Source organism: Zootoca vivipara, chromosome 11 (genome assembly GCF_965207765.1).
Source record: "Zootoca vivipara chromosome 11, rZooViv2.hap1.1, whole genome shotgun sequence".
Taxonomy (NCBI): Eukaryota; Metazoa; Chordata; class Lepidosauria; order Squamata; family Lacertidae; genus Zootoca; species Zootoca vivipara.
In genome coordinates this window covers 5,936,557-5,960,594 of record NC_142594.1, presented here as the reverse complement: position 1 = coordinate 5,960,594, position 24,038 = coordinate 5,936,557, and the positions used below count along the sequence as shown (strand labels likewise).

General features: G+C 43.8%; 1 protein-coding gene across 3 annotated transcripts in view; it reads right to left on the bottom strand.

The window, feature by feature from the left end:
• ELMO1 (engulfment and cell motility 1) overlaps positions 1 to 24,038 on the bottom strand; it is a 305,776-nt gene that overhangs the window by 256,445 nt on the left and 25,293 nt on the right. Inside the window, exon 1 of one of the 3 annotated variants that reach the window (XM_035129258.3) lies at positions 16,864 to 17,010. The exons of the other annotated variants lie outside the window; for them this stretch is intronic. The gene's annotated coding sequence lies outside the window, so the exon portion shown is untranslated. Of the gene's footprint in view, positions 1 to 16,863; positions 17,011 to 24,038 lie in introns of those variants that run through there. 3 annotated transcript variants of the gene reach the window in all.

Sequence of the window (24,038 nt, the reverse complement as noted above, 5' to 3'; positions counted from 1 at the left end):
AATTAGGCAATAATGGGATGCATGGCCCCAGGTATCTTACCAGGCAGATGAGTTCCTGTTCAGACATCAAAACTCCTTAAAACTCCCCTCACAGAGGCAAGCATGTGTTGCACATGGGAAAAGTCTGCCTCAGTTTGCATCCTCAGACATCTAATGCAACATGAATATTGGATACAGGTAGGTAGCCATGTTGGTCTGAGTCGAAGCAAAATAAAAATTTTTTAAAAAGCAAACCTTTTTAGAACTAAAATATCCACCTGATGAAGTTAAACAACAGATCAACAGAGCCAGACTGATACCTAGAGAGAACCTGCTGCAAGACAGACCCAAAAAAGAAAATAACAGAACACCACTAGTCATCACATACAGCTCTCAAGTTAAAACAGTACAACGCATCATCAGAGGTCTACAGCCTCTCCTGGACAATGACAGCTCCCTTTCTCAAGCTCTGGGAGGAAGACCTTTCATTGCCTACAGACAGCCACCCAATCTTAAACAACTCCTCACCCACAATAATACCACCACCAGACTTAACATGGACACTGGTACCAGAGCCTGCAATAAACCCAGATGCCAACTTTGCTGCCACATACACCCGGAAAACACCATTACTGGCCCCAACAACATCCAACATACCATCTCAGGACTATTTAATTGCTCATCTTCTAACATTGTGTATGCCATCAAATGCCAACGGTGCCCTTCAGCTCTCTATATTGGACAAACAGGCCAAACCCTACGCCAAAGGATAAATGGACATAAATCTGACATCAGGAACCATAAGACAGAGAAACCAGTAGGAGAACACTTCAATCTCTCAGGACATTCTATACAAGATCTCAAAGCAGCTGTTTTATTACAGAGAAATTTCAGGAACAGACTGGAAAGAGATGTTGCTGTATTGGAACTCATTACCAAGCTTAAAACCATGGAGCCACCTGGGATGAATAAAGACATCGGATTCTTATCTCATTATACATGATCAAGCTTTCTTTAGCGCCTCAGCCCTTGCTCCCCCCCCCCAGGACTAATTGCAGTCATCAGCAGTCGTTAACAGCCATCTACAGGTTTACCACTCCCATCAGCCCATCACCCATTCCCACCCACCCCCACCACCCTCTGTATATACATAAGGGTCTGACACTTCTGTTTCAAATGTATCTGAAGAAGTGTGCATGCACATGAAAGCTCATACCAAAATAAAAACTTAGTTGGTCTTTAAGGTGCTACTGAAGGAATTTTTTAATGAATATTGGAAATGGTGTATTTCAAGATTAAAAAGTAGAGTTTGAAACGGAAGTAGTTCTGAACCGCCCAGCTTCAAATACAGATTTTATTTTTAGGTACCACCATTCTATACAGATCTTCAAGCAGGAGGGTCTGCACTGGGTTTCTGTGATGTCTACCCAACAAGAATTCAGGAAATCAGCAAGCACAGTCTCGTTCTACCATCACACTGTACAAACACATAACAACAAGAGCCATGGTTATCCTTAACTATAGTTAGTCAAAACATGTAAACCTCAAACCATAGTTTACAAAGCTGGTTTGTCTCCATCAACTATGTTAAGATGAGCAAGGGTTTAGGGCAGGCATCCCCAAACTTCGGCCCTCCAGATGTTTTGGACTACAATTCCCATCATCCCTGACCACTGGTCCTCTTAGCTAGGGAACATGGGAGTTGTAGGCCAAAACATCTGGAGGGCCGCAGTTTGGGGATGCCTAGTTTAGGGCATGAACAACATGCAGACTCACTCACTCACGGGGCACTGGAAGAGCTCACGATTCCTGTGACTTTGTATTAGTTTCCCCAGGCTGCACAGCAGGGCACATTTGTACCTGTCTGCTCAACCTAGTCATTGGTCACATTTATATGCAAAGGCTTTATTGTGGTGAGCTAAGACTTTTACCGTAGCAAAATAGAAAAGTGTTAACATATGGAGATAAACAGTATTGTGGAAATGAAGATTAACAATCTGACTGAACGAACAACAGCTGCCCCACTGTTCTGAAGGAGCTTCTAGCATTATTTAAGATTTGGGGTGTTTTCAAGATCTGTGTCGTTCTATTAATAGCTGCTGATAAAGACTTGAGGGTAGAAACGGGCTTGGTATATTATAATTAACTAGCTGGCCCGGCCACGCGTTGCTGCGGTTCTTTCCTGTGATTTCCCCCACTCTGCCCGGACACATGACTTATCCTGCCCCATCCTCCCACCACCACCCTGGTTCATCCCCGTGACTGTCCCTACCCTGTCTCCACCCATGAGCTATCGAGCCCCCTTTTCCCTTCCACCCCCGCGGCACATCCACGTGATTGGCCCCACTCTGTCCCGACCCATGAGCTATCGAGTCCCCTTCTCCCCCCCCACCCCTCCGACACATCCCTGTGACTGGCCCCACCCTGTCCTGACTCATGAGCTATCGAGCCCCCTCCTCCCCCCCACCCCGTCTGAGCCCTCTGTTGTCCCTGGGGAGTGTTGGCCCCTCCCCCCTGTATCTCCATACCTTGGCCCCCACCCTTGGAGAAGGAACTGTCAGTTTCTGGGTTCTGTTTCCCAGCATGCACTTTTGTCTGAGCCCTCTGTTGTCCCCATGGAGTGTTGCTCCCTCCCCCCTGTATCTCCATACATTGGCCCCGGCCCGCGCACGCATCATGAACATTTTTATGTACTGTATTTAGATTTTTAAAAATTGAAAAAAGAACATGAGAAGCAGAAGTTATTATTGTTTAATTTTATTTTGGTGGGTATTGTATGATTTGGGCGTTGTTGTGTGTTTTGTGGTTTGTTTGTTTTTTGTTTGTTTGGGTTTTTAAAATTTGGAGGTGGTGTTTTGAATGTCGAATGTGGTTTCGGATTTTTTTATTGTGATGTTTGCGATGTTTTATTTCTCTAGTTGGGGTTGTCATATATTTTGGTGTGTAGTGTATGTTTTTGGTGTGGGTGGTTGTTTTTTGGTTTTTTATTTTTGGTGTAATTTTTGGGAATGTAGGATGGGATGTGGGTTTTTTTTTTTTTTGGTGGTGCGGCTTTGGAGGCAGCAGCGTGCGACCTGCCTTTGTATTGGATGCTGCTGGAGAGTCTTCAGAGCTTCTGCTGGTGATGTCTAATTTGTGCGCCACTTTTTTGCGTTTAATCATTATTTTAGGTGTGAAAGGTGTGGTTTTTTGATAATTTTTTTAAATGTTCGATCCCTCCCTGATGGGCAAGGTACGTTGTGCCCAAATTTGTTGCAATGCGGTTCAGCAGTTACGGAGAAAGGCTGTGACCTCTGCACGTGCAATGCCTACATTTATATATATATATAGATTTGCGTTCAGCATATGACTTTATAATAAGTGACTGAACAAAATGACATACCTATATGGGAAGTTTTGATGAATTTTCCTTGAGGGTGGGGAAATTTTCAGGGACTTTTACGGTGCCATGAATTTGCAATTCTTACTGTAGTAATTTTCCTACTAACTCTGTATGTTGGAGTTTGCTCTTTCTTGGCTGTGCTCATTGGAAGAAGGAAATGTATGAAAACTGTTGTATATCTCAGTGCAGGTGTTGTCAAATTGCCATCTATGTACCACCAAGGGCCACATGAGTTTCATTCACATCTGTGGAAGATGAAGAGAGGGAATGGCACATCCATAGCATTAAATATTCTTATAAATTTTAATTGTATTTTTATTCCTTCTTTTATCTCTCCCGTTGCATTTTGTTGTATTGTAGTTTGAATTCCACGAGAATTCAATTTGCAGTGCAATGTGTACGAGATATTAAAAAAAAATCCAATGAAAAATCATGGAATGTCTATCACAGCACATTACAATTGCTGCAACAGGAAGAAAAATAACTGAGGAGTCCGCCAAGACATTCGGAAATTTCCAAATGGTCCATGAGGAAAAAGTGCTTGGGAACTAAAGTCTAAATGCACTACTACACTTTAAGTCTTCTAGCTTCTCAGAGACTTTTGAGAAATAAAGGGGGGGGTGTAGCAGGCTTTGCCATCAAAGAAGCTTTTTAGCAGCAGCTGAGTAGTTCAGCACTCAGAAATGTTTCTTTGTGTTTAATGGGACTGTGGTCTAAACCACTGAGCCTAGGGCTTGCCGATCAGAAGGTCAGTGGTTCGAATCCCTGCAATGGGGTGAGCTCCCGTTGCTCGGTCCCTGCTCCTGCCAACCTAGCAGTTCGAAAGCACCTCAAAGTGCAAGTAGATAAATAGGTACCGCTCTGGTGGGGAGGTAAATGGCGTTTCCGTGCGCTGCTCTGGTTCACCAGAAGCAGCTTAGTCATGCTGGCCACATGACCCGGAAGCTGTCTGCCGGCTCCCTTGGCCTATAGAGCGAGATGAGCGCCGCAACCCCAGAGTCGTTGGACCTCACGGTCAGGGGTACCTTTACTCTCAGGCAGGATTGCAGCCTAGGCTTTGGTTTACGAATTGCACTGGGGGGGAGCATAGCTACAGGCAGAAATTCAAGAGGCTAAGATATTTAGTATGTTTTGTCCTCTTTGGTAAGTGGGTCAGAGGGGCCCAGTCAAGTCTGTTGGAAACCTGGTGCGAACAGGTGACTAAGTCATGACTTAATCGCCACATTGCAATGCAGATTCAGTGCAACTAAATCAGGCCAACTCAAAATTATCCACCAACATCTGCAGCCTGGACGGGACAGGGGGGAAAGGGACTTACAAGTCCCTGGAAAATGGACAGCAAGAATGTGAAAAGCTAAAAGTTTCGATAGATTATAAACAAGCCTTAAATTAAGCCTAGAATAGAAAGTCTCTGGAAAGTCCTGCTTCTTTGCAAACAGCTAGATAATGTTAGCCATGGGTGACTCATTTTCCTTCCACGTCATTAACAGAAGCAGTTTTAGTGACCAGTTTCTTGCTTTAAAGCACCTATAATAGAAACAGACAGGATACAGATCTCCTATTCCCAAACATTAACAGAAAGTCTATTTGACAGGCATACAATGGGGCAACACTGAATATACATACAGTGGTGCCTCGACTTACGAATTTAATCCGTTCCGAAGGCACCTTCGTAGGTCGAAAAATTCGTTAAGTCGAAAAGCGCCATTGGAAACGCGATTTCCCATAGGAATGCATTGGAAATGGGAAAATTCATAAGTCAAAGCAACCCCATTTAAAAATTCTTAATTCGAAAAAACCCTATCTAAAACTGCCACGGTTTCTGTTCGGATGTCAAAAAATTCGGTTGTCGAGTCGTTTGTAAGTTGAGGTACCACTGTATATGAAATGTACAGTTTGGACTGTTAAGGTAGAAGTATTCGAGCTTTCAAGTTACACAGACTTCTTCAGCAAATCAGAAAGTTTCATCAGACTACTGAAAACAGGACCACTTTGTACATGTCCCAAGTAAACTCGTTCTTTCCCACCATATGTATGAATGGAGTGAAAACCAGGTCTGTAAATGTAGACTCCAACTCCTGTTACAGTTCACACAAACCTAAGGGTCATTCATATGCTCCAAAGCCTTGCATATAGAGAACCAATGCATGCCATTGCTGAATGTGTTGTTTCACTCAACTGAGCTATAGAACTTAAATATCAGTTTTATTCTCCATTCAGAAAGTTGCCCCAACAGAAAATGTAGTCTTTTAATGAGCACAAATCACATAGACATAAAAATGCCTATACTTTTCTTTTAAAAAACAAACCAAAGTTATTCTCCCAATCAAATGCGCTCAGCATAATATATTTTGTGGCGTTTCTACCCTTTGCTCTATTTTAATATAAACACTGCCATCGTGGAGTAGCACTTACACTGCAAAACCAAGAAATACTTTCACAGCAGATAATTAAAGCAGCCTAATTTGCAACCACAACTGTGCCCTGTTATCTGTGCTTTGTAGAATTATAGAGTTCTGTGCTCTGCAGAATTACAGTGACAAACTTTTACAAGCCAGAACAGCAATTATGTGTTCCTTTGACATGGCATATAGCATGTTTTTAGAAAAATCTAAGAGCAGGAATACTAAAATTAAAACAAAAAATAGCCACACCCAAAGTTTTGTGCCATTTTTAAGCAGGAGAAACTATCCCATTTTGGTGGGAGAGTGCAGTAGACTTGTTGTTGTTTAATCGTTTAGTCGTGACCGACTCTTCGTGACCCCATGGACCAGAGCACGCCTGTCTTCCACTGGCTCCCACAGTTTGGTCAGACTCATGCTGGTGGCTTCAAGAACACTGTCCAACTATCTCGTCCTCTGTCGCCCCCTCTCCTTGTGCCCTCCATCTTTCCCAACATCAGGGTCTTTTCCAGGGAGTCTTCTCTTCTCATGAGGTGGCCTCAGCTTCACGATCTGTCCTTCCAGTGAGCACTCAGGGCTGATTTCCTTCAGAATGGATAGGTTTGATATTCTTGCAGTCCATGGGACTCTCAAGAGTCTCCTCCAGCACCCTAATTCAAAAGCATCCATTCTTCGGCAGTAGACTAGTGCTCAATGAGAGCTGGACCATAAAGAAGGCTGATCGCCGAAGAATTGATGCTTTTGAATTATGGTGCTGGAGGAGACTCTAGAGAGTCCCGTGGACTGCAAGAAGATCACAGGGATAAGGTGGGAGGGAGGGGGAGGGATACGTCCATAGCTGCCAAGTTATCCCTTTTTTAAAGGGATTTTCCCTTATGCTGAATAGGCTTCCTCACGAGAAAAGGGAAAACTTGGCAGCTATGGATACGTCATGGATCGGCACAGGGTGGGGAAAACCACAGGGATGAGCCACTGCAACGCGTGGCAGGGCCAGCTAGTTTACTATATAAAATAGTTAAACACAAAAGCCACAGGTGTGATTAAAACAAGACTAAAACCCTAACAAATGGACACTCAAGGTAAAGACCCATTTATCCAGCTGACAAAGCCTCTTGGAACAAAAGCGTCTTCAATTGTTTCCACAAAGACAAGAATACTATTCCACAGAACAGGGGCAGCCACACTAAAAGCCCTGCTCCGAGTTACTGCAAAGCGAGCTTCTGAGATCTTTGGAATTTGCAGGACAAACTTTCCCGCAGAATGCAATGATCTACTGGGTATATAAGGGATCACCTGAAGCAATCTCTGGACCAACCCCAAAGGTAGCCCCCCCCCGCATTGCAGTAATCCAACTGTGAGTGTTTAAGCACACCATTTATAAGTTACACTAACTGTGTGGGGAAATAGCTTTTGATTGAATAATATGCGTTGATTCAAATAGCACACTTACTTTCAAATTATTAAACACAGAATTGAAACAGTTGCATTAAAAAAAAATTAAGCTGCACTAAAAGCTGCAGAAATAGTTATTTAGTGGAAGAGTTGAATATTCAAAAATTAGCTTAATTCAAAAGAAAGACAGCATACATCTTAGCTTTCAGACTGAAAAGGAAACCTTTAATAACCTGAATTTACCCTTGAGAACAGTTATGGGGTTTCTTTTTACTGGATTTGGTCAAGAGATTCTGATTCATGTTAGGCAAGAACAGAACGCTCTGCTACGTTGCTAGCCAAGCTTCACACGCAATATCGCACCTAGATTTGTGTACATTATCACAATGCATGGTAATTACACATTTTATTCTTAGATATGTGTGTATATCTAATGGGAAATGGCATTCAACTGTACCCTCTCTCATCACACAATACAACAGATGCAACAAAGAAGAACACTACGTACTGTACATTTTTTACTTCAAAGGCAAAATATTTGTCTAAGACATTTTCAACCAAAGCAGCTGCTGGGATACAATGACTTTTTAACACCGCCACCACACTCCCTTTCAAGATGTTACTTGCCACCACATTCACAAAAACGATTCCCCAGCCCATGTATGTATGTGAAGTCAGTCTGTTGTCCATTGTTTATTTCAGGGACACACCGGCATGCAAATAACCATGAATTTTGTTTTATATCGCTTAAAACAGTACATAGGAGAATCCACACACACAAAAAAAGCCTCCCACAAGAAATAAGACTAGCACATGGATGTTTGAGATTGCAGCATTGCAGAGGGTTGAGCTAGATGACCCTCAGGGCTCCCTTCCAACTCTACAATTCTATGATTCTCCGACAAGAGAGGAAAGACTTAGCAAAGCTCCAGTCTGAAACTATATTCCGGTATTACATGCAGAACAGCTCTTATGTGAGTATTTATTTAACAGTCTGCCGGGGGTGGGGGGGTGGGGTGGAGTCTAGATTTGCACTTAGAAATTTTAATAAATCACATTTCAGATAATGGCTCAATTTCCCTAACAATGTAAGGAATACAGATTGCTCTACATAATTTTCCTTTCTTGTTGCTCTTATTAAAACATTTTAATAAGCTGATCAATCAAACGAATGCCTCCCCAAACCTGAAAATAAGAAGCGAGGGGCAGAATCATATGGCATGGGATTCCATTCATTCAGGGTGGTGAGTGTCTTGTTCTCTCATTATTAATGGAAAGGTGGGGGTGGAGCAACATCTTTCATGTTTTGTTGAATATTTGCAGAAGTACTTTTCTTCAAGACAGCATACCTTTAATCTCAAGACATTTTTCCATGAGCTCCTAAGTAGGTCACCGACTCAACCTTCACTGTTAAATTCTTCCTGCCTAAAGTTAATGCTTTTTCAATGCCTTACTGTTACAGAACGTTGGTTTATTCATAAATCCAATTCCTTCGCCTTCTCAAACGAAACAGTTTAGAAGTGAAAATGCTTTGTATGGTTTGGGTTGGGGGGGGGGGGTTGGCCAGTATTGCAAACCCCGTACATCCCTTTTAACTTATTTCTCATGTGCCATTTTCTGCAAAAAACCACCTTTGAAAGCTAACTGTGTCTCAGAAGGCTAAATGTGCTTGCTGAACTGAGCTAATTAGTGATCCCTTTTTCCCTAAAGGACACATTCATAATGGTCTTTTCTTGAATTATGATCGTAGTGCTTTGTTTCAAACTATAATGAGAAGGCATGTGCTTTTAATAGACATGTGAAGCATCACGCCGAAGGCTAATGAAAATGTGTGTTTTGTGACCAGGGATCTAAACCCCTGTAAATTCAAGTGCAAGCATAACTCTGACGATTCAACAGAGAATCAGATTTGGTTCCGAAGGCTAGTTTTTACTTTATTTTGCAGTTACTATTTGTACTCCTCTCCCTATGTAAAGATAATATGCAGCCTTGTCATATTCCTTTCCCAAGCTGGTATTAAGATTGCCGGAAGAAATATCAACAACCTCAGATATGCAGATAATACAACTTTGATGGCAGAAAGTGAGGGGGGATTAAAGAACCTCTTAATGAGGGTGAAAGAGGAGAATGCAAAATATGGTCTGAAGATCAACATCAAAAAAAACTAAGATCATGGCCACTGGTCCCATCACCTCCTGGCAAAGAGAAGGGTAAGAAATGGAGGCAGTGAGAGATTTTACTTTCTTGAGCTCCATGATCACTGCAGATGGTGACAGCAGTCACGAAATTAAAAGACGCCTGCTTCTTGGGAGAAAAGCAATGACAAACCTAGACAGCATCTTAAAAAGCAGAGACATCACCTTGCCTACAAAGGTCCGTATAGTTAAAGCTATGGTTTTCCCAGTAGTGATGTATGGAAGTGAGAGCTGGACCATAAAGAAGGCTGATCGCCGAAGAATTGATGCTTTTGAATTATGGTGCTGGAGGAGACTCTTGAGAGTCCCATGGACTGCAAGAAGATCAAACCTATCCATTCTTAAGGAAATCAGCCCTGAGTGCTCCCTGGAAGGACAGATCGTGAAGCTGAGGCTCCAATACTTTGGCCACCTCATGAGAAGAGAAGAATCCTTGGAAAAGACCCTGATGTTGGGAAAGATGGAGGGCACTAGGAGAAGGGGACGTCAGAGGACAAGATGGTTGCACAGTGTTATAGAAGTGACCAACATAAGTCTGACGCAACTCCGGGAGACAGTGGAACACAGGAGTGCCTGGTCCATGGGGTCACAAAGAGTCGGACACGACTAATCAACTAAACAACTACTATGTAAAGAAGCACAAGGAGAAAACTTTTGAGGAAGTAGGAACAAAAGTAGGGCTTATTTCTATAAAGCAGATTGATGGGGTGGTGGTGAAAATATATTTTGCTAAAATCACAACAGGATGTAAAAATTTAGGGGCCTCAAGCCCCTTCAGGAAAGAAAGCCTTAGGGAGTCTCAGGAATAACACCTCAGTCTCACAAGCTACTTTATTTGGGTATAAAAATGATCAGGATAACTTCCACTTTGCTTAGAAAGCTGAAATTTCTTCGTACGAACCCAATCCAACACACCCCGATGATCAGAAACATATGGAATTGTGACAGGAAATTCAAAGGGATCCCTGAAATAGTTGAGGCGTCTCCATACCACCAAGAGCTAACATCTGCTATACATGGTAGACCATGACACCCTGATTGCAAGTAAGTCCTAGCAGGGACGTTTATGTAGAAATGGGGGGAATGAAGCACACACTGCCCAATGCCTGAAGTGTTTCTAGACCACCTAGAAAGGCAAGATTTGGTACACATAATTCCCAAGCCGCGCTAGCCCCCTTCATAGGTTAATTGTGCAAAGAGATGGCATCTCAATTCCACCCCTGATGTCCGTACATTGGGTGGTACTCAACTAAGCCTTACTCAGAGTAGGCCTAGTTGAATGCCACCCACTGAATGTGGCCCCTATGGCAAGGAAGCCTAGGCTTCCCCACTGCTCAACCTGTGCTCCGTCTGTGGCAACACTGGACACAGCGCCAGCAACACAGCCTAGCTGCCATAGACCCCTTCACAGGAACTACATATGAATGGAAATGGCTGAAAATGGAACACATTTAAGACTTTTAAGGTACCTCGGAATTCCAGCTAGTGTATGCTTTAGCACCGACGCTGAACCAACTGGAGAGGAGTTGCCTCTTCACACACTAGAATCACACTGACATTTGGAGGAGACACTTCCACTAGCAGACAGGAATTTGGAAAGGAATTTGCAAAATGCAAATTTCATTCCAGCACCGGGATAAAATTTTATAGTTCACGTTCAGCTCATAGCTGCCAAGTTATCCCTTTTTTTAAGGGATTTTCCCTTATGCTGAATAGGCTTCCTCGCGAGAAAAGGGAAAACTTGGCAGCTATGGTTCAGCTCCAAGTTTGGGCCAATTAATCTCCTTTCACGAGGGACAGGAAACATGTACTATACACTGCAGTGATATCTTCCTGAAATACCAAGATACCACGGGGAAACTGGTTGTACGTGGTTATAGTACAATTATCGGTTTAAAGCTTGAACATCAGCTCAATCCAGTAGCAGCAAGACTTCCACACTTCTGGCCTGACTCTTGACAGAAATTGTTAGCATCCTTCTCCCATGAGATTTTGGTGTGCATGTATCACATGATACTCACGCAATGCCCTTCCCACATGATTCAGCTGCGACTCAAAGCGAAAAGTAGAGCATGTTTGTGGGCTTCCTCAAGACATCTGTCTGGCCAGTGTTGGAAACAGTAGGCTAGTCTACACAGACCTGATCTATCAGGACTCTGGTTACGCTTTTATAGGTTACCACAACTGTGTGGTGCCTCAGCCATGTGGAAGCTATTTTTATTAGCCTCTTTTTCATTTTCCTCTATGTTCATTTACTCTGATGTAAACATCTGAATCTAACATCTTTTGTAATTCCCAAAGGCAACAACCCAGTAAAATTTGAGGGCTTTCCCTCTTGTTTTGTTTACCGGGAAATATTTTGTCCCTCATAAGAATAAGCAGATTCTAATTCTACCAATTCCAGACAACAACATGCCATTATGCTGCAAGTCACCAGCTATATGCAAATATCACAAGGCGAATCATTTAAATGCATGTTTGGCATATTTCTTGAAGCTCAGCATGTTTGGATTTTTAAAAGGTGAAGGTGGGAGTAGCTAAGATTGCATTTATTACCAAACATCGTTCTTTGTCTTGTTCACATTACACAACCAAACTGCCTACTCTGGTAAATTTTCATCGGAAACCATTAATCAGAAAGTCTACAAAATGAAGAATCCCTTTCTTCTTCTTCTTTCTTATCCATAGAGATAAATAATAATAATTCTAAACTGCTTCCCTTTTTATGCTAGCAACAGTTGCCATATTTTATTTCTACAAATGGTCTCTGCCACTCTCTCAGCTGCAGAACTGGATTCAAATGATCAATGCAGGATAACAGGATATGGCCTAGCAGCTATTATCAGCTTAGCAGAGGTTAACAGAAGCTTCCAGAGCAGAGCTTTGACGTCTAACATTGTTAAGAGCAGCTTCGCTTTCCATGTGTAATAGAAGATGTGGCCAGTAAAAAGGCCACTGCCTAACGGAATTGTTAGAGTGAAAGGGTTTTTTACTATTATTATCACTCCTTATGGCTTCTGGCTAACCACCCCGGATTACATTTTCCAGGGTGGAGATTTTAAACATCAGAGCAGCCTTTTCGTGTACTTACGCTCCAATCTTGAGGAAAATTGTCAAGACGTTTTGGATGAAGGAGTTGTAGCTCCTTGCAGGATCTGGATACGATGTCAAAAAAGTGCTAGTGCTTTGATCAAGCTACAAAGGCAAGGAATGAGATCGGCTTTACCATCTATATACAGTGGTACCTCGGTTTATGAACACAATTGGTTCCGGAAGTCTGTTCATAAACTGAAGCGTTCATAAACTGAAGCGAACTTTCCCATTGATGGTCTGTTCATAAACCGAGGTGTTCATAAACCGAGGTTCCACTGTACCTCTCAAATCTTCACACACTTGACAATAAAATGGATGATCTGCACCTTATTAATCAAGGAAACTCAAGGAAACTCCGATATGCTAAAGAGGAGGGTGCGAGGAAAGGAGACAGAGATTTGTACAACCAAGCTAGGAGCGCACTGACGAAGGAGATTATAGTGGCAAAACGAACCTATCATTCGGACTCAATCCTCAAACATGTCTCGGCTACTCTTGGGAAGAATTTACAGAACATTTCTGAATATGAGAGAACATCTTCTTTTACTGAATATAAGAGAACATATTCTTCTGCTCTGGAGAGTCAAAAATTGGCAAACGACCTGAATCAGTTTTATAGCAAAGTCAAGCATTATCAACTAGCAATTCACTCGGCTCCAGAGGCACCAACAACCACCTCAACCTGTTCTGAAGTCACTACAGGGACAGAAGGCAAAAGCTGCAGGCGCAGTCGGAGTGGCTCCTCTTTGCTTGAAATAGTGTTCTGCCACTCCGATCCTCACACAGATATTTAACAGATATTTTGTATAAAGTACGTTTACACTGTTGTTGTTGTTTAGTCGTTTAGTCGTGTCCGACTCTTCGTGACCCCATGGACCATAGCACGCCAGGCACTCCTGTCTTCCACTGCCTCCCGCAGTTTGGTCAAACTCATGTTCGTAGCTTCGAGAACACTGTCCAACCATCTCGTCCTCTGTCGCCCCCTTCTCCTTGTGCCCTCCATCTTTCCCAACATCAAGGTCTTTTCCAAGGATTCTTCTCTTCTCATGAGGTGGCCAAAGTATTGGAGCCTCACTGCTTCACGATCTGTCCTTCCAGTGAGCACTCAGGGCTGATTTCCTTCAGAATGGATAGGTTTGATCTTCTTGCAGTCCATGGGACTCTCAAGAGTCTCCTCCAGCACCATAATTCAAAAGCATCAATTCTTCGGCGATCAGCCTTCTTTATGGTCCAGCTCTCACTTCCATACATCACTACTGGGAAAACCATAGCTTTAACTATACGGACCTCTGTAGGCAAGGTGATGTCTCTGCTTTTTAAGATGCTGTCTAGGTTTGTCAATGCTTTTCTCCCAAGAAGCAGGCGTCTTTTAATTTCGTGACTGCTGTCACCATCTGCAGTGATCAAGGAGCCCAAGAAAGTAAAATCTCTCACTGCCTCCATTTCTTCCCCTTCTATTTGCCAGGAGGTGATGGAACCAGTGGCCATGATCTTGGTTTTTTTGATGTTGAGCTTCAGACCATATTTTGCGCTCTCCTCTTTCACCCTCATTAAAAGTTTCTTTAATTCCTCCTCACTTTCTGCCATCAAGGTCGTGTCATCAGCATATCTGAGGTTGTTGATATTTCTTCCGGCAATCTTAATTCCGGCTTGGGATTCATCTAGTCCAGCCTTTCGCATGATGAATTCTGCATATAAGTTAAATAAGCAGGGAGACAATATACAACCTTGTCGTATTCCTTTCCCAATTTTGAACCAATCAGTTGTTCCATATCCAGTTCTAACTGTAGCTTCTTGTCCCACATAGAGATTGCTCAGGAGACAATTTTACGTTTACACTGTAAAATTAGCCAAAGCAAATTCCAAGTATGTAAGTACTTGGCGAATAAATTTCTATTCTATTCTATTCTATTCTAATCAGATTTTATTCGAGAAAAGGCTGTAGTGTAGGAAACAGTAGCATGTAGTGCATGGTATTTTGCAAACAAGTCCTGAAAAGTTATTAGATCACAAAAATGTTTACACAACTATATATTCACATATTTCTATGGTAGTTATTAGAGGCTAAAAAGGGGGGAAGCCCTCTTTTTGGATTTGCATAGCTTCTTACTTGACAAAGGCTCGAGATCTGTAGAGGATTTCAGAAACACCTTTCGCCCACCCTTTCTTTCAAAGTTTGCTTTCAGCAGAGAGGGAAGACCTTCCTGCAAACAACATGGAGAAAGTAGCTGCAAAGTGGGAAAGCAGAAAACATTTACAGTGGTGCCTCGACGTACGAATTTAATCCGTTCTGAAGGCATCTTCGTAGGTCGAAAAATCCGTAAGTCGAAAAGCGCCATTGGAAACGCGATTTCCCATAGGAATGCATTGGAAATGGAAAAATTCGTAAGTCAAAACAAACCCATCTAAAAATTCATAAATTCGAAAAAACCCTATCTAAAACCACCGCGGTTTCCGTTCGGATGTCGAGAAATTCGTAAGAGAAATTCGTAAGAGAAATTTGCCCCATTCGTAAGTCTCGAATGGTGCCTCGACTTACGAATTTAATCCGTTCCGAAGGCACCTTCGTAAGTTGAAAAATTCGGTTGTCGAGTTGTTTGTAAGTCGAGGTACCACTGTATGTGCATTCCAGGCACACACATATGAACCTGGAGGTGGCCCCCAAAAGGGCCAAAAACGACCCTAAAAGAGTGTGAAAACTGTGAAAATAGTGTCTAGCACAACCTTTGCGGTCTGTGGAGAGTTGAGAGTTTCAACAAGGAAGTTTGGCGGTAGCAATTGTGGTAGAGTTTGGTGAAGTTTTGTTTTTAAAGCTTTTCAAGAGGTTTAGATGGTGCTTGCAGGCTTTTTCAATGGTGTTCCCAATATTCAATTTAACTTAAATGTGTGGTGCCTCAGAACGTAACCACCCCCACCCCCACATAAATGGGGAGTTGCCTGTATTAAATGTGGCATGTAGATTTTAATTCATTTATGTTAAACTATGGATCAAAGATTAACCCAGGCTTCACGATTTTCTTATATCATTGCAGACTGATCTTCAACCACAACTCCACCAGGGATGAAGGCTTTTCTTTTCAGAAATTCAAGCGTCAAGCTCTAGAAGGCTGCAGACGAGACAGAAAAAAAGCTGGTGCTGTCAGTATCTGAGTCCTGCACATTATTGCAGTCTCAGGAGCCTCTCCTAGGAAACGGAGGTCAGGCCTTAGAGAGCAGAGATGATGAACTTGCAGCCCTACAGATATTGTTGCACTGTAACTCCCATCACCCCTGACCATTTCGCTATGTTGGCTGAGGTTGATAGAGTTGGTGTCAAACACCATCTCTAGAGGCCAGAAATTGTCCACCTTACCTTAAGAGGGTCTGCTTCCTCACTAGGAGGCAGTGTTTGAAAATAGCCAGGAGCCAGGTACATTTTGCACCTGGCTATTGGCCACTTGCAACCAAGTGAAGATGCCTGGGTGCCAGGATGGCACCTGACGTCTTCACCATCTGGAGGCGCATGCCTGAGGATCATTGGATCTTGACTGTTTTCACACATTAATACCACATCCTGTAGAATTCAATCAGTAATAGTTTATCTGCCCAATCAGAATGATTCTGTGATTCTATCAATTTCAGGAACCAAAATGCTTTTTCTGTGCAGCCTGAGGAGGAGCAGTGAACTATGTTACAGCTAATTGTTGTAGCCCCCACCCCACTGCCCTGCTCACAGTTGTGAAGAATATTCTCACATTATGAATGGTCCATGTCACCATTAAGAAGCAGAGGTAGAGAGGTAGGAATAGGCCAATATACATAGCATACCTGCCAAGTTCCGGCCTGAGAAATAAGGGACTGGACCGGAAGTAGCGCTGCCGGCATTTTGGAACTGGGCGGAGCATGCTCAGAAGCGACTTTTGATACCGCTCTGTCCTGTTCCAAAATGGCCGCCGCACCAGAAGTCGCGCTGCAGCCATTTTGGAACTGGGCAAGGCAGCATCAAAAGTCGCTTCTGAGCATGCTCTGCCCAGTTCCAAAATGGCCGTCGCGCCAGAATAAACCGGGGGGAAACAAAAAAATCTGTATTTTTTGGCTGGGGACAGCTGGAAAAACGGGGGTTTCCTGGGGAATACGGGAGACTTGGCAGCTATGATACATAGACTGTTTCTGGATAAAGTTCTTAACCTAGCTCAAGGTTGTCAATCTGAACTAGCCAGATGTTTCACAGATCATCAATCACAGTCGGTCCATCAGTTGTCTTGCCCAAAAATGGCAACCAGACATTACATTTTGGCGACTGCAACCTTGGTTTAAGGAGCAATTTGGCGCCTAAGCTTATACATCTGATTTTCTAACACTGCTAGCAGGTACATGTCTGCATCCTCACAGAATGACAAGAGAGGGAATGAGATACACACATGCCCCCCACCCAATGCACCTGTGGGACCTCTGGAGCACTTCAGAGAAGGAAGGAGGGAGGAAACCGCTTGCACATTTGTAATAGAGAAGAGAGGAAGTAGTACAGTACTTGGTTTTTGTTTTTCCTCAGGGTCATGTGGGAAAGCAGGCATACATCAACAATCATCCTGAAAGAAGACCCATAAATTCAATCAATCAATCAGTGTGCCAAAGAACGGATTGGTCCCTATTACAAAAGCAAACAAAGCTGTGTGGCAGGAGTGACGTTAAAAAGAAGCACCAACAGAAACATATGATAGTTCCAGATTATCTATTTAGATTGCTTATTTGTGCTATTCCATTGGAAACCTTCTCTATGAGAAAATCACAAATCTTCGAAACTAATGCATAAAGTATTAAAGGAAAACAACCACCCACGTGCCCTGTCTCTGGGTCAAAAGGCTGCAGCCTTGACTGGAGGGAGCTAGAAGATGCTTCCAGGCAGAGACTAGCCCTCACACAACAAGCTCAGGAATGAAAGGTCACCTTCTTTCCCAAACAAACACTTTAAGCATTGTGATTGGCATGAAAGCCTCTCGTCAACAATAGCCCTTGCGCAGAACCTTAATCCAGTCTTTTAACAGTCTGCCTGATGCTGACTAGCTTCGTGGCCGAGGCACTATTTTTAATCTACCTCCTGAACCGTCTTGGAAGAGGCCGTGGGCCGGCAAGGCCAGATTCGGAAGCCTCCTACTCTGTAAGCCAGAAATAGATTACGTTATTAGAGAGGCAAAAATAAATGAGTTATCCTCACATCCCCTTAGCTAGTAGTTCTGCACAGAAGGCAGCTGCACTCCACAAAGGGATTTTAAACGCCATACATGCAACAACTCTGGAGCAGCAAAATGTTACAGAAGCTGATGGATTTCCTCATTTAACTTCATTGACGCTTGCAATAAGATCAGGCTATAGAAAATATTTTGCTTGGAAATTAAGCAAAGGGTCTGCTGGTTTCTCTTTAAGGTTTCCAGACTCAAAAGAGAGCAGGGCAATTAAAGGCACAGAAGTCCTGTCCTCTATTGAGTCTAGCAACCCTAAAGGGGGGGGGAATCATAGCTGCCAAGTTTTCCCTTTTCTCGCGAGGAAGCCTATTCAGCATAAGGGAAAATCCCTTAAAATAAGGGATAACTTGGCAGCTATGGGGGGGGATGGAAATGGAGCGGGGGGGGGTGTCTCTCCCCTGAAAAGTTGCTCCTTGGTGTATTCTTCAAAATCTTAACTGCCTGCCAGTGGTGAGATGGGCACAGACAAACCCACATCGGGGATCCCAATTCTCCCCTACAGGAGAATCTTAAATATATAATAATCATTTATTTTTAAAAAAATATTTACAGCCCACATTTCTGACTGACAGCAGGTCAGGTTTGAAGGCAGCTACTCATAAAAGACTGGGATGCCACAAACACTACATACATACATACATACATACACACACACACACACACACACACACACACACACACACATACAACAGCTGTGGCTGCTGAAAGTATCAAGGGAACAATGATGTAAATTGCTCGCTCTCTCCCCAGCATTTAGGATATTCTGCTGAAATTAGGGTTCAGCAAGTGGATAGGAACCTGTTGCCTTTGTATAATGCTTGAGATTCGTTTCTCGGGACGTCTAGATAAAGCATTGGTCTGAACTAGGAATCCTCCTATTTTTCTAATATCCTAAATAAACAGCAACTGCCTCAATGGATGTGCCAGATCAGATGCTACTTCCTTCACTGGACTGCATTCCCTGGGCTCACTTTGGAGTGATTTATTGACGCCTGACCCAGACTCAGTCCTGTGTTGCATTTGAACAAACACCTGGCAATTACATTAACCGCACAGAAAGGCGGTTTTACCAAGGCTAAAGGCTAATCTCTCTAGTACTGTAGTTTGACCTGCTAGCCAGGACCATTAGGCAAAGGAACACATTTCAAATATATGAAAATGTAGTGTGGAGAACAGAGATCTATTGGGAACACAATTGAGGGTGTATTAAAAGCAAAAAACTATGAATGGACAAAAGTGTGCTTTGAATTCACCAAGGACATCAATTCAAAGTCTCAATCAAGATAAACCGAACGGGAACGAAGAGAGACATTAAAAGCTAAATTGGAGCAAGTTCATAAAAAACACTAGAGAAGCCTTTCATTTCCACTTATACTCAATGAAAGTAAAGAAACATATGTAGTAGTTATACCTCTTCCCCCCCCCCCCCTGCAGTCTTAGATGGGAAATCCCTACATGAACAGGCAGGATGCCACCCTCCAAAACACACACAGAGACCTGGTACCAATAATCTCCCCCATCTTTGAGAGGTGACAGTCACACAAGTCGGGATTCCAGACAGAGTGCCACCATCTCATTATGTGCCTGGTGGAAGGTCCATCACCCCGGAAAATGAATAGTTGGACTGGGCGGGACTTTAAATTCCTCCTTTTTCAAACACCGCTGGGACCTTTCCACCGAAAGGATAATACCCTGCCAACTGATAAGATCAGGGGTCAGCAAACTCTTTCAGCAGGGGGCCAGTCCACAGTCCCTCAGACCTTGTGGGGGGTCGGACTATTTTTTTTTGGGGGGGGGGGGTTGAACGAATTCCTGTGCCCCACAAATAACCCAGAGATGCATTTTAAGTAAAAGCACACATTCTACTCATGTAAAAAAAACGCTGATTCCCAGACCGTCCACGGGCCGGATTTAGAAGGCAATTGGGCCAGATCCAGCCCCCGGGCCTCAGTTTGGCTACCCATGGATAAGATTTTCTGTGCTAAAGCACCCCAGTACATTAATTCAAGATGGGTTCAGGAGCTACATGTCTACACAGGGGTTTTTACTTCGAGGACAGGAAAGAACAATGGGATTCCTTTGCAGAAGCTCTCTTTGACACAAAGGCACAGTGTTCCTATAAAAAAAAAAGGCAAAACGCTAAAGCCAAATCAGCAGCAAATAACTCAACATCAGTTTTCCTCGCTTTATAGCAGTGGACTGTCAAATCCCTATGTTTATACATCGTTCTTCCTCCACAGCTGCTGGCTGACTCCTCGGCAAGTTACCCATTATGGGATGTGATAAAGGTAAAGGTAAAGGGGCCCCTGACCATCAGGTCCAGTCGTGTCCGACTCCGGGGTTGTGGCGCTCATCTCGCTCTATAGGCCAAGGGAGCCGGCATTTGTCCGCAGACAGCTTCCGGGTCGTGTGGCCAGCATGACAAAGCTGCTTCTGGAGAACCAGAGCAGCGCACGGAAACGCCATTTACCTTCCCGCCGGAGCGGTTCCTATTTATCTACTTGCACTTGATGTGCTTTCAAATTGCTAGGTGGGCAGGAGAAGGGACCGGGCAACGGGAGCTTACCCCGTCGCGGGGATTCGAACTGCCAACCTTCTGATCAGCAAGCCCTAGACTCTGTAGTTTAACCCACAGCGCCACCTGGGATGTGATATAGCACTCAATAGGGCTTCACAATGATGAACATTCTATGTGCCAGCTCGTCCCCAAAACCCGGCCTCAGCCTGCCTAGAGTCTCCTCGCTTGCTCACCTGCTTTCCCTAGATGTGCCATTGCCTTTGGACTGAACAGATGTCAGCACCAGAAACTCCCAAAAAGCTGAGTAAAGGTGACTAGGAAGCAGAGAAGTCCAAGAGGTGGGGGACGTATTGGAAGGAGATTTTAAAGACACAAAAGCTGTGGTCCTCAAGGAGTGTGCGGCCAGAGAGGGTGGCAAGTGTGGCAGGAAGATTCAAGGACCATCAAGGGAACATTTAAACATCTCATTGGGGTAAATGGTCAGGAATTATGGATGTTGTAGTCCCGTAACATCAGGAGAACCACAGGTTAGTCACCCTTGATTTAGAGTCTCTGGATCAGCAATTTTTACCTAAATGAGGTACAATACCTCCAGAGACAACGTTGGCACCAGAGAGGAAAAGTAGCTTTAGTGGGATTTACGGTTTTGTGCCACCCCTAGCAGCATGTCTGCCAAAGGTTTCCCACCGAAAGAGAAGATGCATCTGAATTAGCATGCTGACCTTGTGTCACCCACAGCAAATGCACACACCTGATACTGGGGGGGGGGGGGGGAGAGAGAGAGAGAGAGAGAAGAAGAAGTAGAAGTTGGCCAAGGAAGCTTCAGTGCACCAAACTGTTTTGTTCTTTACAAATGGATATTCAAAGAGGGACTGAGGCCATGCAGTGAGACTATCCCCAAACTCTGAGAAATTAAAAAGGGAATTTGCCTAGTCCTAAGCAATGGGTGTATTCACTGACTCCGACTCCAGACAAGACTTTGCAGCTTCAATTCCCAGCTCCTGCAATGGAAAAACAAAGGGGGAAGGGGATGCTTAATTCTCCCCTTTGCAAACACTTTCCCCCCTGAATTTCCCACAGGGTTACAGAACAGTGTTGATGAGTAAGCACAGGTTTCCAACAGTGGCAGCGGAGACAAGGGCTGCTCTATAGCGTGCACTTAGGCCCTCAAATACCGAAGAGCAACATTCCACTTTTGCCAAGTACTTCAGAGATGTTTGGACATGGTAGCTCTGCGAGAAGAGTGAACTAAATTAAATTAGAAAGTTGCACTTCTTTCTCTGGGGAGGTGGGGGGAAATGGGTAGAGATTTGACCCAACACAACTTTTTACTGTTGACTTTTGCACCCTTCAATAACCCTAACATTCAACAAAACCAAAACACATTTGCCCATAAAACTAAAATCAGGCAGTTGCCACGCTGGCATGTTTAAATGCAAAGCTAGTGCAGATGGCTTTAATAGACAGCTTTTTTATTTAATAATAATAATAATAAAAACCACACACACACACCCTGAAGTTAAGCTGTTGTTTCCACCAACCTCGCACAAATGTGTTTCTTTCTTTCTTTCCTTCTCTCTCTCTCTCTCTCTCTTTCTTCATTCATTATCATTTTAAATGTAAAGAACAGAAAGCATTTGTTTTCCTCCCCCATCCCAACCGTCTTATGATTGGCAGCGTTCTAAGGGAAAGGAACAAAGGACGCCCCACACACCACAAGAAACAAAGCGCTTCTTACACAACAATTCAGCATGACTGCTTCCTATAAGCAATCTCAGAAGTACTGCCCTCTCTTTTTGAAAACGACAGAGGAGTGTAGAATTACACCCGGGCATACAATTAATAGGGAGTGCCTGTACTTTTGAAGAAATTATTGTCCACACAAAACTAAACAGCAAGAGTCCCTTCTGTCTATAGGTTCAACCTGCCCCAATGGCTAAGCACGGCTCTTTCAGCGCAGAGCACGCCAAAGTATTACTCTGGGTTTGTGGCAACTCCAACAGGGATGCATAAAAAAAGAGAAATGATCAGATTTCATGATAAGTCACAGCAATGCACTCATCCGATGAGGAAAGCCACTTGTGAACAGGAATCTTTTGGGCCCAAAATCTCACCTTAACTTTGGGAGCTTTGAAAAGAGATACAAGAAAAAGCTTAGGGAAGAAAACCTCTATCACATGATGGTAAATTAAAGAAGATACACAGGTTCTTGCCCACTCTTGGCCACAAGGACATCTTATCGGCTCAGTCTATAGCTGCTACAGGTAGATACTGCCGCTCGCTCAGGAGTGATAACTCCAATTAACAAGCCTGCCCACCTTTACATCACCAAACAAGAGCATTTCATCCCACTGTTTGGCATTCCCAGCAGATTCCTGAGAAAAGACATATTTTCAAATCGTTGGATATACATAATGGCCACGTTCACACATCACACTTCAACCAAACTTACTAATTTAGCAGGAACAGTTGGCTGGTGAGGAGGAAATCACACCCACTTTGCACCTTCCCGGGCTGTTTAGTGTGGCCTGGGCAGCTCAGCCAAGGTTTGGTTTCGCACAGGGCCGGAAAAGCAGATGTTGCTGGACTCCCAACTCCCATAAGCCCCAGCCAGCCATTTCAGGGAGGGGAGTTGTGGCGCAGCAACACCTGGAGGGCCAAAGGCTCCTCACACCTGGCTAAGCCCATCATCCAAACCCAGGAACGTGTAGGGCAACCAAAGTCCCTCCTCAAATGTGGATAATGGGGAACATTGGTGTATCGTGATGTCTAGCTGGTGATTATCACAATGATGAAAACCAGGTATCGCCCATCCCTCCCACACACTTCTGCATCCCTCATCCAGGCAAACGAGAGACATTCTCATGGTTCAAAGAGACATGCCAGGTAGGCAAAAGCACTTGAGGGTGGCATGAAGCTGTGCCAGGTGAAAAGTGTGGCCTGGGCAGAATGTAAATGGCCTGAGGGTGGAGCTGGGCCTGGGAAAGAGGTTCACGGGCTGGACAGAGAGGCTTGGGGGGTTGCATCCAAACCCTGGAGCTGAGGTTGTACACCCTTGTTTCACCCCTAATAACTTCTCCCAATTTCTCATTACTCTTATGTGAGGATATATAGGGTTGCAGGCTATGCTAAGATGCACACTCACAACCAAAAAAGGAATTGTTGTTGTTGTTTAGTCGTTTAGTCGTGTCCGACTCTTCGTGACCCCATGGACCATAGCACGCCAGGCACTCCTGTCTTCCACTGCCTCCCGCAGTTTGGTCAAACTCATGTTCGTAGCTTCGAGAACACTGTCCAACCATCTTGTCCTCTGTCGTCCCCTTCTCCTAGTGCCCTCAATCTTTCCCAACATCAGGGTCTTTTCCAGTGAGTCTTCTCTTCTCATGAGGTGGCCAAAGTATTGGAGCCTCACTGCTTCAGGATCTGTCCTTCCAGTGAGCACTCAGGGCTGATTTCCTTAAGAATGGATAGGTTTGATCTTCTTGCAGTCCATGGGACTCTCAAGAGTCTCCTCCAGCACCAGAATTCAAAAGCATCAATTCTTCGGCGATCAGCCTTCTTTACGGTCCAGCTCTCACTTCCATACATCACTACTGGGAAAACCATAGCTTTAACTATACGGACTTCTGTAGGCAAGGTGATGTCTCTGCTTTTTAAGATGTTGTCTAGGTTTGTCATTGGTTGATCAAGGAGCCCAAGAAAGTAAAATCTCTCACTGGAATTAAGCATCACAGATAGAAGACTGGTGAAAATGCCTCTATTCTGATGGTAGTTATTGCTGATTTCCCACTAACAATGTTCTATTTACCATGACCAAACAGCAGCCGTTTAGTTTCTTCATTATTCTTAAAGGAG